Below are 22,742 nucleotides of genomic sequence, written 5' to 3' on the forward strand. Positions count from 1 at the left end.
AACAATTTTTTAAAAAAGATTGAAAACTACTTCCAGTTTTTGATCAAAACTGGAAGCGGTTTTCAAACTTTTTTTCCCTGTTACAGAGGCTTGGGGAGCCCTGCAGAGACATCTGCAGGGCTTCCCACTCCCCCCAGAGGGGGGAGGATCAGATCCGGGAGGGGGCGGGATCGGCAGCAGCAGCAGTGCACATTGTAACCTAAACCCTGTTCCTGGGCCTTGGAGCCCTACACGGGCTGCTTGGATTTGCACCAGTTAAATAGCTGGTGCAGATCCAAGTAGCCCCATAGGGCAGGCTGGTGTGTTACATGGGGTAAGGGGAAAAATATTCCCTTACTCTGAAGTGACCTCCAGCTGCTTCCTACCCTGTGTTGGATACAGCACAGGCCACTGCAGTCTGGCTGTGCTGGTGTAGGTAAGGATTGCAATCTAAATAGATTTAAAATCAATTCTGGGCCTAATTTGGCATGATCCTTAATGACTCCCAGAATGGTCTTGCAACTCGGACAAATCAGTCAGCATCTGAGCATCCAGGTCCAGACTTATTCCGAAGCTGCAAGCCTGCTCTTTCAAGGAGAGTGCAACCTCTTCCAAAACAGGCTGACCGTCTACAGCCTGGATTATGATCTCTTCGGCAATAGACCTCTACCTTGCCTGGATTTAAATTCAGCTTGTTTGTCCTCATCCATCCTGCTAATGACTGCAAGTAGCAATTGAGAATTTGCATCGTCTCCCTATTGTCTGACGAGACTTGATATAGAACAGTTCTCTCTGCAGTATATAGTCTGCTTCTAAAGACAAGCATTTTCTTCTTCTAACTTTAAACACAAATTTTAAGAAAATAGAAGCAACTGCAGAATTTCTCCTGCAATGTTAAACAATGCCCTCTGCTGGTCACCAAGAAGATCAATTGACTACTGTTTTCCTATGAACTGTCAAATACTGCTCCTGTGTCATTTGTACAATTAATCAGTGCAATGTTGTTAGAAGTGTCTCTTTCATAAAATAAAGAGTTCAAAGTGCATGAACCATTGCCACAAACGTGATTTAATTCTGAGCTTTAAGTGGGGGAAATTGATTAGGTATCACAGTGAGGAGGAAAAACAGACTGGTATAATCTCCTATTTAGAAGTGTGTGGAGTGATGTACTGTTAGGACTGTTCAATTCACATTTCAGCCACCGGAGACTCAGTGATTCCATAGTGTCTATGATCACACTGGACGTCGTTATTAAAAACAGCACTGTGGAAAGTACATTCCCTCAGATACATCATCATTGCATTTACTTTGGCACCTGTCAGCAGCCTCAGTTAAATTATATATACACATCACTGTAGGAATCACAACATAATTTGTGGGTTAATTGACAGTACATTGCCAAACATGTTTAACAAAACAGACCATTAATGTACTACTTGTTAAACAAAAATCACCTACCGTTGGCTTGTGCCCATGACTGCAATGTAAAGGCCACAAAAACATGTTTCATTGCAGCACCTTTTTTCCCCAGATGACAAAGAGGATGAAGGGGAAGAGAAGCCCCTGGCACCCCTTAGCCTAGTGAAGGCCTGCTGAAGGGATCAGCAAGGTGATACACTTAGAGTGAAATTGCTCAGTTTATTCATGCTTGCTTGGTACAGGGTTTTGCACAAGGCCACATTAACACCTGCTTATGACCAGAAAGTGATAGAAAGAGTTGAATTAGGTTACCCATCATGTGGAGGGTTGGGGAAATGGGGAGGGACTGGGGGCATGTCAGAGGTGGGAGGGATGGCCCCTGGTGCAAACTACTTGCACCAGCTGCTAGTCCCTCTGGAGCGAGTCGACACGCCCCCTTTGTCTCCTTGTACACTACTTATACAAGCTGAAGAGCTGGTGTAGGGAGGTCCATTGGTGACTGAGGCTTACAGAGGGGTAAGGGAAAATATTTTCGTTTACCCCTCTCAGGCCTCCTGATTGGCATCCCTGCACCCCAGCATGCAGTGCAGGTTGTTTTGATGTGGCTGAATGCTATAGCGGAGGAAAGGATAGGATTGGGCCCTTGGTTTCAATAAGGTGGCTGCAGCAGGAGCCTTCGGATCAAGGTCTGAAATGGGCTACACCAATATAAGAAAGAACATTTTAAAATGAGTTTAACTTTTTTTTCCCCTTAAGATTACAATCCACAAGTTAAAAGTGTACACTGTAACTTGTGTTACAGTCCACAAGTTAAAAACAAACCACAAGTTAAAAACCGATACCACAATTCTGTTTAAATTATATTGTCTGCTGAGGCAAATTCTTGATGTACTAAAAAAAAAATATATAGTTGTATCCTGGAAAAGCTTGTTATTGTTTTGCGTCTATGTCAAAGGGATGCCTGAAGTCTCAACAATTGTTAACCTCTCCCATGGTGTGCTAACAAGAGGTCAGATGATCACATGTGGCTTGCAGCTTGGGGAATTGCTCTCCGCGTCCTGCCAGGGAAAGGGACCGCCCAAACGCTTTCTCTCATAAGTTCTAAGCCATAAACTGCATCCTACTTGATGAGTTGTGCCAAAACTGGGCCCAAGGGCATGCAGAGACTTGGCTGATGGGAAAAATGAGTGCTTCCTATGGAAGCTACAGCTGTTTTCCTGAGAGAGAGAGAGAGAGAGAGAGAGAGAGAGAGAGAGACTTGCATACAGATGCTGGATTTTCCCTCTACTTTGTTTTTGACTACCTGTTCTGGCAAGAGGTCCAACAAGGAAGAAGAAAACAGCAGGCATCCAGATGTTTTAAATAAACCTTGGAAACACAGGTAATAGTTGCACAAACCCGGGAAAAAAATGTGAAAAGCATTTTTCTGGTTCTTAACCTACTTTAAAAAAAAAAAGGTGTAAGAACGCACAAACATTCTTCATTTCAAGCAGAAATTTTATATCCAGGTTAAAGCCTTTGATTATGATATCGGTCCATTTTATACTAAGAAGAGTTGTGATAACTGCTTGAAATCCCAGTTATGTAGAAATGGATTCATGTATGAAGGAGCTTTGTGTATAAATATTTTAAATAAATGAGTGAACAAAATTTATTTTCTAAAATGGATGAATTCAAGGGCTGACCCACCATGTTGTGGTACCCGCCTTCCGCCTGGAGGGATGGATGGTCTACTAAAGGAAGCTAAACCCAGCACTGGATCTACTAGGCCCCATCTGGCCCCCAAGCAAACAGAGCCCAATCCTATACTCCCTTAGTGCCAGCACTGATCTCCAGCGCCAGTGTTCAGTGTCGTAAACATGTCATGAAGCACATTTACAGCACTGTGGGAATTTACTGGGCCCAGCGCTAGGTGAAGGATGCTGTGTGGCCACTTGAGCAAGGTTAAGAGAGCTGGGTGGCAGTGTGGCCTTTCATGGGGTGGGGGAGGCATTCCAGGGTAGTGGAATGGGGTGGGAAAGGGGGGCCTAGTGGGGGGAACCAACGGAGTCCTTTTCTGCTGGATCCTATCCTCTGTGTTGGGTTTCTCAGCCTGGCATGGAGGTTCTCAAGTCTGCGCTATGCCTTTACTCAGTGGAAAGGGACCCACAGAATATAGTGGTTGCCATTTTGGCACCACTGTTCCTCTGGGTACCGCAGCTATTAGGATTGGGCTGCTAGTCTGGAAACTACAAGGCCAGCTGAGCAAGACTCTTGGTTTCTTCACTAGTGCAGCCTGGATTATTTCATATTATCACATGGCACATCACATGAAAAGATTCTTGCATTTATTGCTATTTGAATGAAACAGATTTCATTTTTTCCTAGACACTGCAAGCCTCATCACCTCTTTCTAACCCTGACTATATTTAAGGGTTTATTTCATAGATCAATCCTTTATTTCAAATATTTTCAAACTTGTGAGGGGTTTGTGTATGTTTATGAGACTGGGTGTAATTGTCCCCAGACCAAATTCTCACACCAAGGATAGCGTGTATGAGTGTGGGTGAAGAAAGATGGGTGGAAAGTAGCCTGGACCAGATTTCATTAAATGACAACTACCTTCAGTTCAGCTGCTGAAACAAAGAACTCATTCAGAATTCCAGAAGAAACAAAACAGCTCAAGTAAAATGTCTACAAGCAAGAATACTGGAACATGGAATTGTCTTGCTAATAAAAAGAAGCACCAGAATTAGGAGTAAATGAGTTTACAATCTTTAGAGCTCTGCACTACAGAAGCAGGTGTGAGGCACACATCTACGTCTTTGTTAGCATATAAATTAAGCTTGTTTCAGTCTAAGCACCTGCAAACAGTGAACAATGATCATCTGCTACAAAGTTCCTTGTCTCTGGCTGAAAAACACACAAAATATTTAAGTGTGGGGCACTTGTATATAGAACTGAAAAGTATTAACATTTACTTAAGCCAGCTAGCTCAAAACTGGACAATTTATCACATGGATATTATGGAAGTCTGACTTCGGCAATGACATAAGTGATATATGTGGCATTGTGCACAACAAATGTTTCTAGCAGGAGATTCCATGTGAAGTTCTTGACATTTCATATGAAAAATGTGTATTTTGAAATCACAGACATTTATCTAAAGCTTTACCAAATGTTTACCGATGGAAACTTCTGACACAGGGAGGGAGGGAATAAAAAGGTTCAGAAAATTCCCACTTACATATTTTATTCACGCCCTTTTTTGCAGTCTGCTCATTCTCTGCTTGACTCTTGCTGTTCTTCCTTTTTGGAAGCTATTCAGAGTAAGGGTAACTGAATTGCATTACCCTCACTCAGTATGTGCCACAACAATGTTGTGACTTTGGATCCCCCCCATAACTGAAAAAGGCAGACAATTATTTGGGAGCGGTAAAGTATTTCAGAAAGAAGATCCCGGTTTGGTTGAGTCCTAATTTCATCATATACTTGGTCCAATATTGCCATAATCTTTTGGTCAACCTATTCTCAACATTTGTGGCTTGGTGGGAAGAAAAATGCCACCAGGACAGTGGATAGAGGCACCAACAGATGGAGATCACACATTATCACAAGATCTTCCACAGGAATGTTTCCATTGTTAAGACAATGGGGATACTTGATCTAGGTCCTTTCCCAGGGAGAGGAAATGATGGGGCATGTGTTTTTCTGGGTTTAAATGCTCATGAGTTTGCTGCTGATGAAAGGGAGCAACTAGGAATGCTGCCAGCTCCATCAACTGGATTGGGGTAGGCTATAAGAAGCTACCCGAAATACAAAGATGTGGGTGAAACCCTGAAACCCCTTCCTTCCTGCAACCCAAAGTACTGGGGTAAATGGACCCAAGTTCTCCAGCAAGAAAACCTAGAGAGGGAGTGCGTGTTATTGCCTAGGTGCTAGAGTTGTCCCCTTTTGGCATCATGACCATCTTGGACCCCCACTTGGGAGGTATTACACATTTATATCATGGCTTCCTAAATTAATCATGCTTTAATGGAGGAAATGTATTTTCTTTTCCAAAATCAGAGTCAAAAAATAGTTCTTGTGTTTGTGACCTCAAATGTTATTAAGAACATAAGAACAGCCCCACTGGATCAGGCCATAAGTCCATCTAGTCCAGCTTCCTGGATCTCACAGCGGCCCACCAAATGCCCCAGGGAGCACACCAGAAAACAAAAGACCTGCATCCTGGTGCCCTCCCTTGTATCTGGCCTTCTGACATAGCCCATTTCTAAAATCAGGAGGTTGCACATACACATCATGGCCTGTAGCCCGTATTGGATTTTTCCTCCAGAAACTTGTCCAATCCCCTTTTAAAGGTGTCCAGGCCAGACACCGTCACCACATCCTGCGGCAAGGAGTTCTACAGACCAACCACACACTGAGTAAAGAAATATTTTCTTTTGTCTGTCCTAACTCTCCCAACACTCAATTTTAGTGGATGTCCCCTGGTTCTGGTGTTATGTGAGAATGTAAAGAGCATCTCTCTATCCACTTTATCCTTCCCATGCATAATTCTGTATGTCTCAATCATGTCCCCCCTTGGGCGTCTCTTTTCTAGACTGAAGAGGCCCAAACGCCGTAGCCTTTCCTCATTACTTCCCAGCCCAGTAATCATCTTAGTCGCTCTCTTTTGCACCTTTTCCATTTCCACTATGTCCTTTTTGAGATGTGGCAATCAGAACTGGACAAAATACTCCAAGTGTGGCCTTACCATTGATTTGTACAACGGCATTATAATATTAGCCGTTTTGTTCTCAATACCTTTTCTAATGATCCCAAGCATAGAACTGGCCTTCTTCACTGCCACCGCACATTGGGGGGACACTTTCATCGACCTGTCCACCACCCCCCCAAGATCTCTCTCCTGATCTGTCACAGACAGCTCAGAACCCATTAGCCTATATGTGAAGTTTTGATTTTTTGCCCCAATGTGCATGATCTTACACTTACTTACATTGAAACGCATCTGCCATTTTGCTGCCCATTCTGCCAGTTTGGAGAGATCCTTCTGGAGGTCCTCACAATCACTTCTGGTCTTCACCACTCGGAAAAGTTTAGTGTCATTTACAAACTTAGTCCCCTCATGCTCACCCCTGTCTCCAGGTCATTTATGAAGAGGTTGATTTTGCACAAGTGTTAAGTTGCAAGGAGGCCAGAAAGCAAAATAAAGCAAGGATATAGCTTTCAAGACATCCTTTTTCCTTAGAAACAATACAAAATAATTTAACAATACACTAAGAGCTCATTCAAGTTAAGCTTAAATAGTTCATGTTCAGGACCAATTGTTGAATACTTACTAGGAGTGGTCAGTATTGCCTCTTCCAAATCTTAAGCAACAGGAAGTGCAGAATATATTATTAAAAGAAGATATTGGCTTGTCAAAATTATTTGATGGCCTGAGCTAGTTTTAAATAAACCTAGGGAGAGTATCATGTTAGCAGAATGTGTGACTTTCCCCATTTGAACGCAGCCAAACGTTTTGTAAAGGAAACACATAAAGGAAGCTCTCCAAGTATACCTCAAATGTTGCATGCAGTAGTAAAGGAGATTTAATAGACAGACTCTTTCTAGTTCATCAGTTTTGTAAACAACTAGTTGGCCTGGAAGGCACTGAATCTTTAGCTTTTTCCTACATGGATTACAGGCCACTAACTGCAATTGCCACTAATATGGTGTGATCCAATGAGGGACCTCAAAAATGGAAAAGTGCTTATGCACCTGAATCAAGACAGCTTGCCTTTATACTATATTGTAACTCTTTGCAACGGAAGCTTGGGTATTTCTTATTAAGAAAGGCACATTCTTGTTTAACTGAAGAACTGCACAGGCAGGCAAGCAGGCAACCAGCCTGCATGCTAGAGGGAGACTAAGGAAAATCCTTGCTTCCTGTTAAATGTTCAGTTAGTCTCAGTTAAGCAAGATTGTTCCTTTCTAAATAAGAAACACCTGCACTTCCACTGCTGCTAAAGAAAAACAAAGGTAATGGATGCGGGGGGCACTATTTATATAGGGTCCCCCAAATCCACTGTTTCTGAATCCACATGGGGGAGGGAGGAACAGAACTCCTGCAGATAAACAGAACTCCTGCGGATACAGGGGATGCCTTTACTGTTAAGTGCACTGTATGGTGGAAAGGTAAAACAAAGCTACCATATCAGCTACAATAAAATGAATTACTTCCATGACTCAAAACACCTAGATGTGTATCCAACGTGTATTCATAACCAGAATTTCAACAACTGGACACTCTCCTCAATGAACACCTTATCGGGTTGCCATATTGTGCCATTTACTGCTGTTGTCTAGTTCCAATAGTCTTAGAAAAAAATTTCCTCCTGTGCATTTGAAGACCTTACCTACCACTAAATTGAGAAGAACTGAAACTGCAAGAAAACTGCGATATCTGCAATTGTCATCTAAGTGGAGGATATTTGAATGCTTCATAGTTTGGAATACATATTAATAAAGAGATTGCCTTCCTGTACATTTAGTGAACTTAGCAGCTGGAAGTAGCAGAGACAAGTATGAGATCAGTTCATTCCCTTGCGCTTTCAAGGCCAAATATTTTACAAAGAATCCTTACTGGGAAGCACAGTGCCCTCTCATGATGCTTCATAAAAATGGTGTTATAAAGGAAACACAGCCCAGCTCTTGCAATCTGCAACCACAACACAAAACCTTACAGATCGAAAGCATTGCGGCAAAGAGGATCAGCCTTGCCTTGTTCATACTTCACAGCAGCAGAGAAAAATAAGTTCAGCATGTTTTAGCTTGCCAAAACTACCACTCCAGCATACTACTCTTTTGGATCTTACTTATATATTTTTCTCCACAGGAAATTGAAATCTGTATCTACTGCATGTGTGAGATGAAGACAAAGCCCCTTCCTTAGTGGCAAATGAATAAGCTAATACAAAGTAAAACCTGGCAGTTATCAATGAAAGGTGCCATAGTTTGCAAAGATTTCCACAAATGATCAAATAATATATAGCATTTGTGTAGTGCTTTTGGAGCGTGCAAAGTGCTTCACATGTATTATCTGGATGAAGCGCTTACAATAACCCTGCAACACAAATGAGTGTGATTATCTTATATTATCTATGGAAGAGCTGAGACTCATGGTCCAATCCTATCCAGGTCCAGCCCTTGTGGTGCAGGGACGCTGGCAGTCTCCACTGCATTCCGCAGCCTGTCTGGGGACCAGGACGTTTGGAAGAGATGAGTAAAGAAAATTTTTCTTACATCCTCCACCAGTCCCTGGTCTCCTATGGACCTACGCCAGCTCATTTGCTGGTGTAGCTCTGTCAGGACAAAGGGAGTTTGTCAGGTCTGGGATAGGGGCTCCAGATCTTGCTGCCACCAAGGTCTGCCCTATTTTGTTCCTGATCTGCCTCTGGTCCAGACCTAACAGTAGGGGTAAAATATGTAAATGGATTTTCTCCCGATATGGAGAACCACTGGAAATCGTGTGATACCAAATGCCAACAAAACAGATTTTGAACGTGCACTTCCATTACTATTATTTATTCACACATAAAACCACCAAATCAATATTCTGCAACCTTTTCAGTACAAAGATGTTTCATAGAGGTCTGGAGAGTTAGCAAGCAACAGGTTTAGCCAATCACAACCCTTAATAAGGTGAATTCCTACAGCAAGAATAACTGTAGGCTCCTTCTAATGTGTTTTTGCTCTGCACCCTCCAAATTGTTTGGCTACTATTGCATAAATTACTACATTCATTTCTGGTAGAGAAAAGGGGTTAAATTTAATACAGCTGGACAGCTGAACAGCTGCTTTCATGATTTAAATAAAAACAAGCTGAAATCCTTGCTGTCAAATGGGTGATATATGACTTGTAATGGGATGTTTCCAGCCTTTTCTTCCATATGGCAGCCTATGTTAGGAAATGCACGGAGCCTACAATCCAGCCAGATTCCCAGAAAACATCTGGCTCTCATTCCTACTCTGTTAGTTCCAAAGTTGCCTCCCACAAACATAAAATGATTCATAGGGCAACATCCCTTTACTTAAGGATCCAATTAGGATGCCTCATTGATAATTTTATCATGTGCCACAACTAGAGATATGGGAAAGTGGAACCCGTTCAAAAATGGGTTCTCCGCATATATCTGATGTTACACTATCTGTACTGTACATGATAAAGTTAACATTGTAAGCAATACTTCTGCGGCTGGCTTTAGAAACAAAACCAAGATGGCATTTATCTCCTACTACAAAATAACTGTCCCTTTGATTTTATTCCTTGTTGCAGCAACACTAAAACATTCCATACTGAATCAGCATGTATTTTCATTGATAACTGAAATAATAATAATAATAATACAGGTATTTCTATACCGCCTTTCTTGGTCCTCAGATTTCTCCTCGGACTTTATTCAAGGCGGTTTATATAGGCAGGCTAATTAAATCCCGGTAGGGATTTTTGCAATTTGAAAGAAGGTTCTATCTTACAAGAAACCACAACATTCAGATGTTTCTTTCTGATCTGGTCGCAACATTCTGGCCTCCATCCTCCCACGCTCAGAGCAGATGGAATAACTCAAGGTCGCACGGTGCTGGTGGCCTTGAACTGGCGACCTTGTGGATGTTATCTTCAGGCAAATGGAGGCTCTACCCTCTAGACCAGACCTCCTGCCCTAACATACTGATATCTTTCAAGGATGAATACTAACATCCCAACCCTAATTCTAAAAACATTCACTTGGAAATAAATCATTTTGGAAATTGGTGAAGTGTTAATATGCTTAGGATTGCCCGTCAGGATCTAGCTACATAAGAAGAGTCCAGCTGGATCAGGCCAAGGGCCCATCTAGTCCAGCTTCCTGTATCTCACAGTGAGCCACCAAATGCCCCAGGGAACACACAGGACAACAGACACAACCTGCATCCTGGTGCCCTCCCCTGCATCTGGCAATCAGAGGCAGCCTGCCTCTAAAACCAAGAGCTGACACATACCTACTGTGACTTATAACATGTAATGAACTTCTCCAGAAATTTGTCCAAACCCCTCTTGAAGGCATCCAGGCAAGAAGCCATCACTACTTCTTTTGGCAAAGAGTTCCACAAACTAATTACATGCTAGTAAAACTACACATATGCACAGCAGAAACTGGAGTCAGTACTTATCCAACTGGGGCTGTGACTGGATCAGGTTGGAAACTGCATGTGCAGCCTTAGGCTTTAATGCTATACACACACACACGGGAGTACATCCCATTGAACTCAATGGGACTGACTTCTGAGCAGACATGAATTGGATTGCACTGTAGAACTGTGAACCTATACACACTTCCATGCGAGTAGGCCCCATTTAATTCAATGGGAGTTACTTCTAAGTAGATATGGCTAGAATTCTGCTGCTAGAGTCACAAATTAATTTTAAATATTCATGAACCACAGCTCAGACTGCTGGACAGGTCACTGTAAAACTGTAACAAAACAGTAAGTAGAAGACAAGTTAAACATACTATAATACAAAAATGTTGATAGTACAAAACAACCCCAAAAATTCAACTTCCTCTAAATCAGGATTCTCCAGACTTTGGATCAGGTGACCATACTTATCCCTCCCACATGTGAACGGAGTTTACCATTCCATGGGGGAGGCTTCCATTGTCACTGCTGCTCACCCCCCATGTTTGCTCCCCTCCCCCCCGCTTCCATGTTCTACTGCCCCAGCAGGCTCAGCTCCAGGATTTCCTGGCAGACTTGGTGGGTCAAAGCAAACATGGGGGCAATCAGCAGCAACAACGGAAGCCTCTCTGGTGGAACAGTAAACTTTGGTCACACCAGGGAGGCTATGGTCTCCAATTTGGAGACTGCTGCACTCAATCGCAAAAAAGATGCAGATTTTTGTACCCTTCAGGTGTGTAGAAAGTTTCAGAGCTTAGGAAACACTGCCTTGCTGCTACCATCTTTAATTCTCCAAAGCAGTGGTTCACACACATTTAGCACTGGGACCCACTTTTCAGAATGAGAATCTGTCATGTCAGAAGTGATGTCATGACCAGAAGTGACATCATCAACCAAATTTTTTTTTTTAACAATCCTAGGCTGCAATCCTACCGACACTTACCCAGGAGTATGTCCCATTGACTATCATTGTTAAAAGAACACACATAGTAGCTTGTTAAAAGTACAGGTCTGTAACATTTCCCCAGATGCAGTCACATACCATGGTAGCATCAAGTCTAATATACTAAAAAAAAATATTGAAATGAATGGGGACCCACCTGAAATTGGCTAGCGACCCACATAGTGGGTCCCAACCCACAGTTTGAGAAACACTGCTCCAAAGGATGCAGTAGCAAGTAATGCCAGGTGACCAGAGTTCAATTGGACTTGTAAACACCAAATCCATTGTTTCCATTGTCCAAGAACCACAAGACCTATAGCACCCCATGTCTTTGCCACCAGTAGCCTATAATAGGTTGTAGGGTTTTCAATATTTTCCTTCTGGTTGATTTGTTTGTGGGTAGCGGAGCAGATGGGAGGTGAAAAAAGCAAGACTCTAATATGCCCCTTGTGGACAATAATACGTTCTATTGCTTTTTAAACTTCTGTTATTGTTTCTTGAAGCAATAAAGAACTATACTTCAATTTGCATTGAGAAGTAATATTTTGGACATTGTTGTAATCTGATGGGTATTTGACAGCAGTTTTACATATCAATTGACCTGTGATTTCTTAAATATATACTGAGATCTTCACTCTTGCTATAAGTAAGGAATACATGGCTGCAGTAACTACACATGGTGCTTAAGAGACCTCTGTCTTCATTAACAGATTCCAACTGATTCAAAACTAAGAGTTTTAACTTTTTTTAATCAAAAGCAGACACCTAGGGGTGGTGGTGGTAATGCTGATCCCTATTAGGACTACAATATATGGGATGAGAAGGTTAACTTTTCTCCTTATTCTACATTTTGTCAAAAAAATTTGCCCCTTCTCAAAGATATTGTTTGCTTCCAAAGCAGCTGTTTGCAATAAACAACCAACTGCGGTGAGATTTTCAGTAGGAAATGGTGCACGGGGAAGCAATATCGCCTGGGACCAGGACCGAAATGCCCCCGCTAGACCTAAAATCTTCACTTTCAGGTCTCAGAAGGCTTTCTAAGACCCTGTGATGCCACCTCCCACTGGGTGGCGCTCCGGACTTATCCCTAAATTAGTGTGTACAGGATGGCAGCCTTAGGCCGCAATCCTAACCCAACTTCCCAGCACTGACATAAGGGCAGTGCAGCTCCTAGATAAGGAAACAAACATTGCCTTACCTTGACGAGGCCTCTGTGACTGCCCCCCAACTGCAGGATGCAGCACATGCCCCACAGCCACTGCTATGCCAGTGCTGGAAAGTTGGTTAGGATTGCGCCCTTAAGCATGCAGTTGGGCAAATATCTAGTCTAAACCTTCAGCAATGCTTACCAACAGAAACGGTATCGCCAACGTTCTTTCTACTATATTGATTTCCATTACTGCAGCAAAGTTTTTAATGGATGAGAATCAAAGTGGTTTGGAAGAGCAACTCATCATTTTGAAAGGTAGTGCCAATGAAACATGTTCTCCCTCACAATGCACACTTAAAGAAAAGAATATCTAAGTCAGAACAATGTGTACACTTTGGATTTATTTCATGATCTGGTAGTGCTGTAACAAAGAACAGTTAAGTAGGTGTTTTTTTTTCCTACTGTAAAAGCCCAATTTAATACAAAAAAGGGCCCATTTATGAACCCAGTCATACAGCCACACATTCATTTCCTATATTTATACTTCCAGTTTTCTTTCAAACATATGCCTTCTGAAATTTGTCTTTTAAAAAGGATAAACTGCTATTGAAATCCTGCGGGCTGAAAAAAGTACACTTCCTCCAATGCACTTGCGACTTTCATTATATGCGAAAAGCAGTTTTTACTTGCAAAGGCCAATAATTCAGGGAGGAAGTGGAGCAGAGGGGCAATGGAAGGTGAAACCTTAGTTTATACTTTCTGTGAACTATAAATCTGAATCCTACCCAGATGATACACAACAATTATTCTCCTTAAGAAGAGGCGGGAGGATATACTGGTGTCAAGGGGAATCCTTATGGGAGTGGGCTGAAAACATTTGCAAGGAACTGGCACAGCTAGTCAAAAAGATTTATTTCTTATTACTTTGCTTTCCAATAATGGTTCAAAGGCTTCCTCCACCCAACCAACACCTCCAATTTTTCCTTCTGTTTTCTTCAGATAATGCTGGGAAATCCAACTAACCTCGACAAGGAGCTGTCTTTAAACAGCATAGAGGCTATCTGGATGTCAAAGTAAACAAAATGGATGCCACTCTTTCCAGCAGTGCCAAGGGCCAATTCATGTAACCATTCTGCTGAGCAAACTTGTTTGTTTGGGGGCAAACATGTTTGGCTCAGCACTAGTCCATGAAAACCGCTCTCACAATCGGCTCACCATGACACATTTTGAGGGAAAAGAACAGATTGCCCGTGAGCACAAAGGTTATGAACTAACACTCAATGACACGTGATCCTATATGTCATCTGGAGCATCTGAGTTTAATTGCTGGCACTTCTAATTGTCCTCATCTCCTTTTCTAGATGGGGCCCAATATGTTAGCATAACTGCAGAGACATTTTGGGTGCAATCATAACCAGGCTTCCTCAGAAGTAAGTCCTATTTTGTTCAATGGGGCTTACTCCCAGGAAAGAGTGGTTAGGATTGCAGCCTTTGTCACTGACTTTCCCTCCTAATCTCATACCCTGGAGTGACTACATGAACTTCAAGGCCAAGAAAACAAAATCTATTTTAAGGTTGGATTTAATATAATTAACAAATGGAAATGAGGTTCCTGGATTATGTGATCATTCTTCTTGTAAATACACAGTGATCCCACAGTTATATCATGTACTGAGGGAAACCCTGTGGCAGATGAGTCTGAGTAAAGATTTGGATTTCTGATCTCTAAAGATAAATGACGTTTATTTTTGACATGACTGTCAAGATCCATTTATAGATTCATTCAGTAATTCATCTACCACATGGTGAAGAATGCTACATTCCTCCAGATCTTTTGCATATTTTAATTTAGAATACATAGGAAATCTCCTTGTGGGATGGTTTGACCCATTCATGAAATGTTTCCAATATGCTTTGTGTGAGTTGTTCTGGGCCTGTTTGCCTATACCTGTGGCTAATCTTAGGAGACTTGCTCAAGCGACTTTCCATTTTTGAAGCAAAGTAATGAGTAACCTCTTCCCTTGTGTTGTTTTTTTGTACACCTCCATATACATGACTCAAACTGGGCAACCACGGGGAACAAATGCACAATGAGATTGGCCAGACTTGCAGCACAAGCTGCAGGTCTACTCAGCAAATCCCATTGCGATCACTGGGGCTTAATCCCAGGAAAATGTGTATTGAACTGCAACCTTGATTTGACTTTATATGCTATTATTTTTAATGCTATAAGGCAGCATTTCTCAAAGTGTGCTCCTAGGAGCCCTGGGACTCCCTGAGGTTCCTTCAAGGGGAGCTTGAAGGGGAGGCTCCATGACCACACCATAAGTGATCACTATCTGTCCAGTTTGCTCATCCATCCCTCCTGCCTCCTGTTACTGGATCTCCTTCCTCATTCCCCTTCTGTTCTGGCTCTTTGTGGATATCTGGTGTTGAGCTTGATGTTGTGCTACTCTGCACATGCAACAGTGCTCAGGTGCTCCCCAAGACTGTGCACATGTTCCCCCTAGGGATCCTCAAGACTCCTTTTAGGAATGGAGACCAAAAAGTTGCTGTAAGGAAACTAATGCTTAGTTGACTTCTCAGTTTCTTTTCAGAGGTACCACGGTCATACATTGCGTAAGGAGAAGGTGAATCAGTGGCCAGTTTTCTCTTGGAATGTATTTTAATGCTATGTATTACAGCTCTACGTTAAAAAGGAAGATACAATTTCTAACCTTTGATTTTTGTTGGGACATGCTCAATGATGCGTATACAGGAAAACAACAAGTTAACAGAGGGGTTAAACAGGAAGCTGCCTTATACTGAGCTAAACCACTGGTCCTTCAGTGTTAACCACACTGAATAGCAGTGACTATCCAGGATGCCTGACAAGGGTCTTTCCCCACCTGGAGAAATCGAACCTAGGTACAGCCCCAGCCCAAAGTGGCTCTGATTTCCATTACAAGAGGTTCTTTGTTGGACCACAGCCAATACCTGTCAATAGGAACAGCACTGTTCAATTTAAAAAACGACTAGGCCACATTAGTCTTTACAAATTGCACATAATTGTTCCAAACCATTGACTGAGTATTCCAAGTACAGCCAAGAGACTTCCCAATGTGGGCCATCGCTCTTATTTAAATTTGTTGCCTTCTACAATCAACACAGGGCCCTGAATCCAAGTCAGGCATATTTACTTTTCCTGTCTAAAATAGATTCCCTGAATATATATATCTTGTTCCCTTAACATCTCATTTGTTATTTTGGACAGGACTAATTAATCAATGAAAAAGTTTATTCACAAATGATTCAATGCAAAAGTGTCTTGAGTTGGAGTGACCTTCCTTCAAAGACTATTTTGACTACTTCCACGTTTGATCAAATCCAGTTGTATTATTAATGCTCATATGCCTGTCTGATGTCTTTATGATTCACTTTTTCCAGCCGCTCACTTTCAGGTAACTTGAAAACAGATGAGGTGAAATAAAGGCTATCCCATGTGGAACATCAGGAGTTTGGAAATGTTCAAGATTGTTTTATTAATTAAGTTGAAATCTTCAAGAGTGGAGAATATTCATACTGTGGATATGAATATAAGAGCCAAACACGCTTATTTGTTTGGCTGCAGTGCCCAAAGATATATGGGTTGTAGGCAAGGGACTGGGACAGAACTCATTTAGTTGTGTGGATAAGATGTCATGTGAAAATTCTTTCTGATGTTAACAAAACAACACCAAGAATTTGTATACGAGTGCATAAAACGTTTAAAATAAAGCCAAAAGTATCAGGTAATACAGCACCAACAGACTTAGCAGATTTCTGACTACTCTTTTTTGGACCAACTCCCAGTATGAAAAGTTGGATCAAACTCATCTGCAGTTTGCCAAACTGATGGAAACAAAAAATGAAAATTTAGAGTTCAGTATAAATGTGAACACTGTTCACTCAACGGTGCAATCCTGCTCTTGCCTATCCAGAAGTATGTTCCACTGAGTTCAATGAAGCTTACTCCCAAATAAATGGGCATAGGCCTGCAGCCATAGATTCTCAGTAATACATTCTTAAAATGCATTTATTCTGAGGTACCTGTTCATTTTATTTTGGACTCGTGCAAAGAAAGTGCCCTTCAGGTAGACCACAGCTGCGATACAAGGACATCTGCAAGAGGGATCTGAAGGCCTTAGGGGTGGACCTCAACAAGTGGGCCTCTGAGCGGCCCGCTTGGAGGCAGGCTGTGCAACATGGCCTTTCCCAGTTTGAAGAGACACTTGGCCAACAGACTGAGGCAGGGAGGCAAAGAAGGAAGGCCCATAGCCAGGGAGACAGGCCAGGGACAGACTGCACTTACTCCCAGTGTGGAAGGGACTGTCACTCCCGAATCGGCCTTTTCAGCCACACTAGACGCTGTCCCAGAACCATCATTCAGAGCGCGATACCATAGTCTTTCGAGACTGAAGGTTGCCAACAGTGAGCAAGTACAAACAAAGTTACTGCATTCACTGAAGATAACTACAGCCTGAAAGAAATTTGGAAAAGAGAAGTGGTATCTATGTGTGTATTTCACAAAGATAAATAGATTTTCTATCTTTTTTTCCAGCACTCGTGTGCCACCTTATAATGTGTTAATGTTTCTAAGGGCACAAGCTTAAACAAGTCTACTCAGAAGTAAGTCCTATTTTGTTCAGTGGGGCTTACTCTCAGGAAATGTGGTTAGGATTGCAGCCTAATTCAAATAACTGCAGAATTAGATTTGATTCACTTGCATGAGCAGAAACACTCATAATGTGTTGTGTGTTTAAGTGTAGCTATTAAGCAGAGAATGGTTTGGATCTAAAGATCTACTCAAGAAGCACTTCTGCATTGGCATGAAGAGCTATGGATCTCACCCCTCTGCACCTTAATTGTAGTCAAAGTCACCCAGAGTGAAATTCCATGCCATCCTGGAATTCTGCTGACTTGCTGACGTGGTGTTTCATGAGGCATAAAGGGGCTGCAACAATAGGATAGAAACTGGCAATTCTCCCTGTAGGAGTGGAAGTGCTTCTGTTTTAATTCTCAACAATTTTGCTTCATATCAGCACCAAATCCACAAATAATTTCTCATGTAGTTTTAATTCAAGATAATGATCTCTTGAACAATTTGGATCAGGTGTAGAACTTCTGGTGTTAGCATAGCTGAATCCTCTTGGACAGGCAGAAAGTAGCAATTATGGCTGCAATCCTATACACGCTTACCTGGGGGGAGTAGGTTCCATTGAACTTAATGGGACTTAGATTTGAATAAACATGCACAAGATTGCACTGCAAATAAGTAAACAATAGCAGGGGTTCTTCACAATGTATTCAGAATTTGTCTAATAAAGGCAAAATAGAAGCATCATGTAGACACATTCCATGAAAATTGGAAATCAGAAGTTATTAACAATTATCTAATGAAATCATCTAACAAAATCCCATTCCAAATACCTAAATGGGCTCTAAACACACAGCAGAAGGGAGTTTCAGAATGGATTATTTACATACAAAAATAACTATGGCATAACTGTTCCAGAGGTCAAAGAGGCTAGTATTCTATATGCTGGCTAGATTAAGAAAGGCAAATGAAGCAGCAATTTTCCATCTTTAATTAAATTTTTCTTTAATTTATGCATAGTTTAAATTAAATCTTTATTTTATGCATAGGTCTAATAAATTATGAAGGTGCACCAAGAGCAAAACCCTTTGGACAAGAGGAGGCAAACATCTGTGGCCATTCTTTTTCTAACAGGAAAGGTCACATCCCACCCAGGGAATCGAAGTGACCCCCATAAAGCATCTAAGTGATCATGCCTGACCTTCAGTGTAAGTATGTTGCTTACCTCTGCGGTTTAACCACAGTGTGTGTTTCTTGTTAGGAAGCATGCATAGACAACTACAGCATGTAGTGCCACAGAGGTGTGAGGAACAGCAGTGAGGCTAAAAGTCAGAAAGAGGATCATTACTTGAAAAACCAAAGCATGGTGAGTGAAGGGGAGTTTGTTTTGCTGCATGCGGGATGGTCCATATAAGAAGAGATTGATGACTTTGTGTCTTCACATTCACAGCTGCATTTTTGCCAACACTCTTTAATCATTCTTTGTAACGAAGCAGGACTTAAGCACTGCTAGTAAGTGCTGATGGAAAATATAAACAGTCAAGTTAAACATAGGCCTACTTGTGCAACATGACCCTACTGGGAGTTTGCTTTTCTCTCCCCCCCCCCCCCCAATGCCATTCCTCTGCCTGTGTTCTGTTGACGGGAGCATCCTTTGCCTGGTCTGCTCTGCACAAGGCAAATCAGCTAATTCCACCAACACTACCAGCCCCTAGGATTGGGCTGTGATTTGTGTAGTCGGTTGTTTCAAAAGCACTCAGTTCAGGCACTGCTCTTGGACAACTTGAATACCAAGATGGCTTCCAGAGCTAGAGACCAGTGGTACGCAGATACCACATAGAAATAGGAGTGCATGCAAGCAAATGAGCTTACAAACCTTACACCACACCTATAACAGATACATGCTTTTTAGAAGCCACCTTATGGCAACCGTCACACTAAAAGTCAGTCGCATATACTATTCTTATGTTCTCTTTGAAAAGTCCCTAGCTACCATTCTGTATCTTGACTAACTGTTGAGGACCTTGTTTCAGCTTGTGTGAACTGCTACGGGGCACGCAAGGCATTTTGTATCACCTACCAGAAAAATGACAGAGAACATAACAGATGCAAGCACAATTCCCAGAGGAAAGAAGTTATGTTGGTACAACATGTCTTCATTCCACAGAACTAAGTTATCACAGAGGTAACGTTAAGTGAAAAGAAGGTTCCCTTTTCATAGGTGACAATGTATTTTGCAAAAGGTTATTTGACTCAGTCCTACCCCAGATTCACAGATGGGATCACCCAAAGGATTAGGAAATGTATTAGACACTGGAGGATTTATAATGCATTGTTTTTTCCTAATTAAATATGTACTTAAAATTTCTGTACCAACCATAATGCATGTTTTTACATACGTATTTTAATAATATGGTTTACATATTATTCCAGGTACCAAACTCTTTGGCCTTCTGTACTTATACAAGTGCTGTGACTTGCTGCTGCAACAACCTCCCCCAAAGCAAAAGGCATCTCAGTTCAGTCTAGTGATGTTGAAAGGCTTTGACATTTTGGAATATCCTTTTTATGCCAGAATTGACAAATGGAAGGGTGTTGTGTTTCAGCGGCTAACGTGGAGTCAGGTTTTAGTTGTCTGTACTGAAGCCGACTTCATTCATGGATCAAAAAAAGGCCACGTGGGGCTTTTTGAAGCATCCGTTATTCAGAAGGAACAGTGCAGATTTGGATAACGGGAAACATACCCATCTGGGATCGCCTCACCTTGGGGAGCTCTCCAGCTGTGAGATAGCACTAGCAGATTTAAAAGCTCTAGCAAACTGTGCCTGGTTCTTAGGCCTGCGTTTCCTGATATCTTAAAGCCGACTTGTAGAGGGATTACAAGACGTTGCAGTGAAGAATCAGCAGAACAGGATTTTTTTAAAAAAAAATTTGCAAGATATATTTACAGAAATAACTCAGTTGTAACTTGCCTTTTCCAAACCGTACATGGAAAGCCCTGAGGGGGTCTCTGGTTGCCAGCTTCTAGCTCCTTATTCTTCTGTGGCCTCTGGGAGGCTTATAGGGAAGAGACAGGCCTGCTTCAGCCTTGCTGCTCTGAAGCATCCCTGGCAGTGGCATAAAGGGAAGCTTCAGTCAGCCAGGCCAAAAGGAACCAAGTGACTTGGGGAGCCGACAGGTGTCCTCCTAGTTCGATATAAGAACTTTCTGAGGCTCAGCTCCCCAGTCTGAGCAACTTGCCATGCAGAGTAGCCTTTCAGATTCCCTTACCTTGTGTTGTTTCACTTACTCACTGAGGTACCTGGCTACAATGTCATTTTGACCACTACAACTAGCCCCTTTTGAGCCTGATCTGCGTGCACCAGAACCAGAAACTTAGCTCTGGCTTCTCACAGGACAATACACTGTCAGAAATGTATTTTTAAGACCTCCTAGTAGAGCTGAGAAATATTATGAATTCATTCATAACATTCTGGAAAAAGTGCAGGATACTGCAACTAATTACAACTCCTAATATAATAATGAAAATTGATTTAATTTTGTCAGGCACTGACTGAACTGAGACATACCAATCTCAAGGCAATTTCCTCCCTCTTAGGGCACAATCCTAACCCCTTATGTCAGTGCTTTCCAGCACTGGCATAGCGGTGCCAATGGGACGTGTGCTGCATCCTGCAGTTGGGTGTCACTCATGGAGGCCTCCTCAAAGTAAGGGAATGTTTGTTCCCTTACCTCAGAGCTGCATTGCCCTTATGTCAGTGGTGGAAAGCATTGACATAAAGGGTTAGGATTGTGCCCTTAATCTGCTAATCTGCACAAGCCATTTTAAATTAACACTTAATGTACACCCCAGTGGAATACTTTTCAGGTGTGTACTGAAGTATGTTGTTATAAGGATAAACTGTTGAAGAGGCATACTCACCGTGTTGTAAGACATACAATTTCCCATCTAAAACCAGTCCTCTGGTTTTAGCAGTTTGGATTAGAAGCCTGCTGTACAACAGGGCTGAATGGTTATTGTGTATGATATCACAAACATCCAGTGTTTCAGACATGGTTCCCCCTCCCAGACCTACTCAGAGATGCTAGTAATAGATCCTCTGAATGCAGAGCATGAGATTCACCACTGAGCTATAGACCCATCCCCTGTAGTTAGACAGCAGTGGCAAAATGGCATAGGGCACTGGTTCTCAAACTTTTCAGTCTCTGTAGCCTTTTACACTCCTAAACAGAGTCTTGGGGGGCCCTGCTGGCGAATGCATGGAATCTTAGGGGGCACTTCCAGCACATGTGAAGAGTATCAGAGAGGCCCAGGGCATTGGAACATGCATGGGATGGCACAGTACCAGGCAAATGTTGGCCACTTATGGTGTGCTTATGGAGCCCCTGCAGGGGTCTCAGGGAGCCCCAGGGCAGCTAACCATGCACACTTTGAGAAACACTGACATAGAGGAATGCAGTTAAAATACAGTAGCTCGATATGTGTACATGGGTCTTTAAAACTAGTTCTCTTAAGAGCAATTAAGAGAGCGTGGTACTAGTGAAACCATGTACTGATGAGCTATAAACACATGTACATACACATACAAGGAGGGTGTTTGCTACTTTTCCATCACAGGTTAAGAATAATTTCCATAGAAGTCAAGACTGCTGATGTGGTTGCATTGAACAACTGGATATCTTGGGTCTGCGTGCACCTCAAAATTCTCAGAGCCATATGTTGCCTTTTGGGTCAAAAACATAAATCATGCACTGCTGTGAAATAAGTCATCACTTATCAGGTACATTTAATGCTAATGCTATCATTCTACTCTCCCTGGGTAATGTGCTTAGGAGCAACAGCTGTTGAGATCTGATATGCAGGGATGTAGCTGAGCAGCTTGTCTCATTTGAACTGAGTAAGGCTTGGTTTTCATTTAAAGAAAATTTTCCATTTTTTTGCTCAGTGCTTTCATTTAAACATGCATTAAGCTTCCAAACAGAGTCAGCTGAAGTCAGGAGTGAGACGGTAGTTAGTTAGACTTAACATAGGAAATAAATAGCTATTTGGCTCTCTCATCACAGGGAAAGAGGAAGCTGTATTATCCTCCGGGATAGACTAGCACAGGAACCAGAGACCTGTACTTCTGCACTTCCACTTGTGGTAGGACTTTCCTGCATTCTCCCTCCCACTGGATTCGCTTGCATTCCCCCCCAAACAATTTCGGGGGGAGGGGTGAGTATGAGCTTTCCAGTAATTCTATGGCACAATGTAGGGTGTGTCACGGTGGGTTGCAGTTACATGGTGAATTCATAGAAATCCAAAGAACTTCCTTTGGCTCTTGTCCCAAGTATCTGACTCTTCTTCCACCTCCTTGGAGATGGGTTATGCCTTCAGCTGTTTTATGAGGGACTGATGCTCTAAAAGCAAACATAAACTATCACAAAGACCATATTGCCAGCCATTTGTCATATTT

The 22,742-nt window shown here is 42.1% G+C and overlaps 1 protein-coding gene across 1 annotated transcript in view; it reads right to left on the minus strand.

Moving 5' to 3' along the window:
* AGMO (alkylglycerol monooxygenase) overlaps positions 1-22,742 on the minus strand; it is a 157,066-nt gene that overhangs the window by 1,286 nt on the left and 133,038 nt on the right. The window lies entirely within an intron of this gene.

This window comes from Tiliqua scincoides, chromosome 5, assembly GCF_035046505.1.
Source record: "Tiliqua scincoides isolate rTilSci1 chromosome 5, rTilSci1.hap2, whole genome shotgun sequence".
NCBI classification, from domain to species: Eukaryota; Metazoa; Chordata; class Lepidosauria; order Squamata; family Scincidae; genus Tiliqua; species Tiliqua scincoides.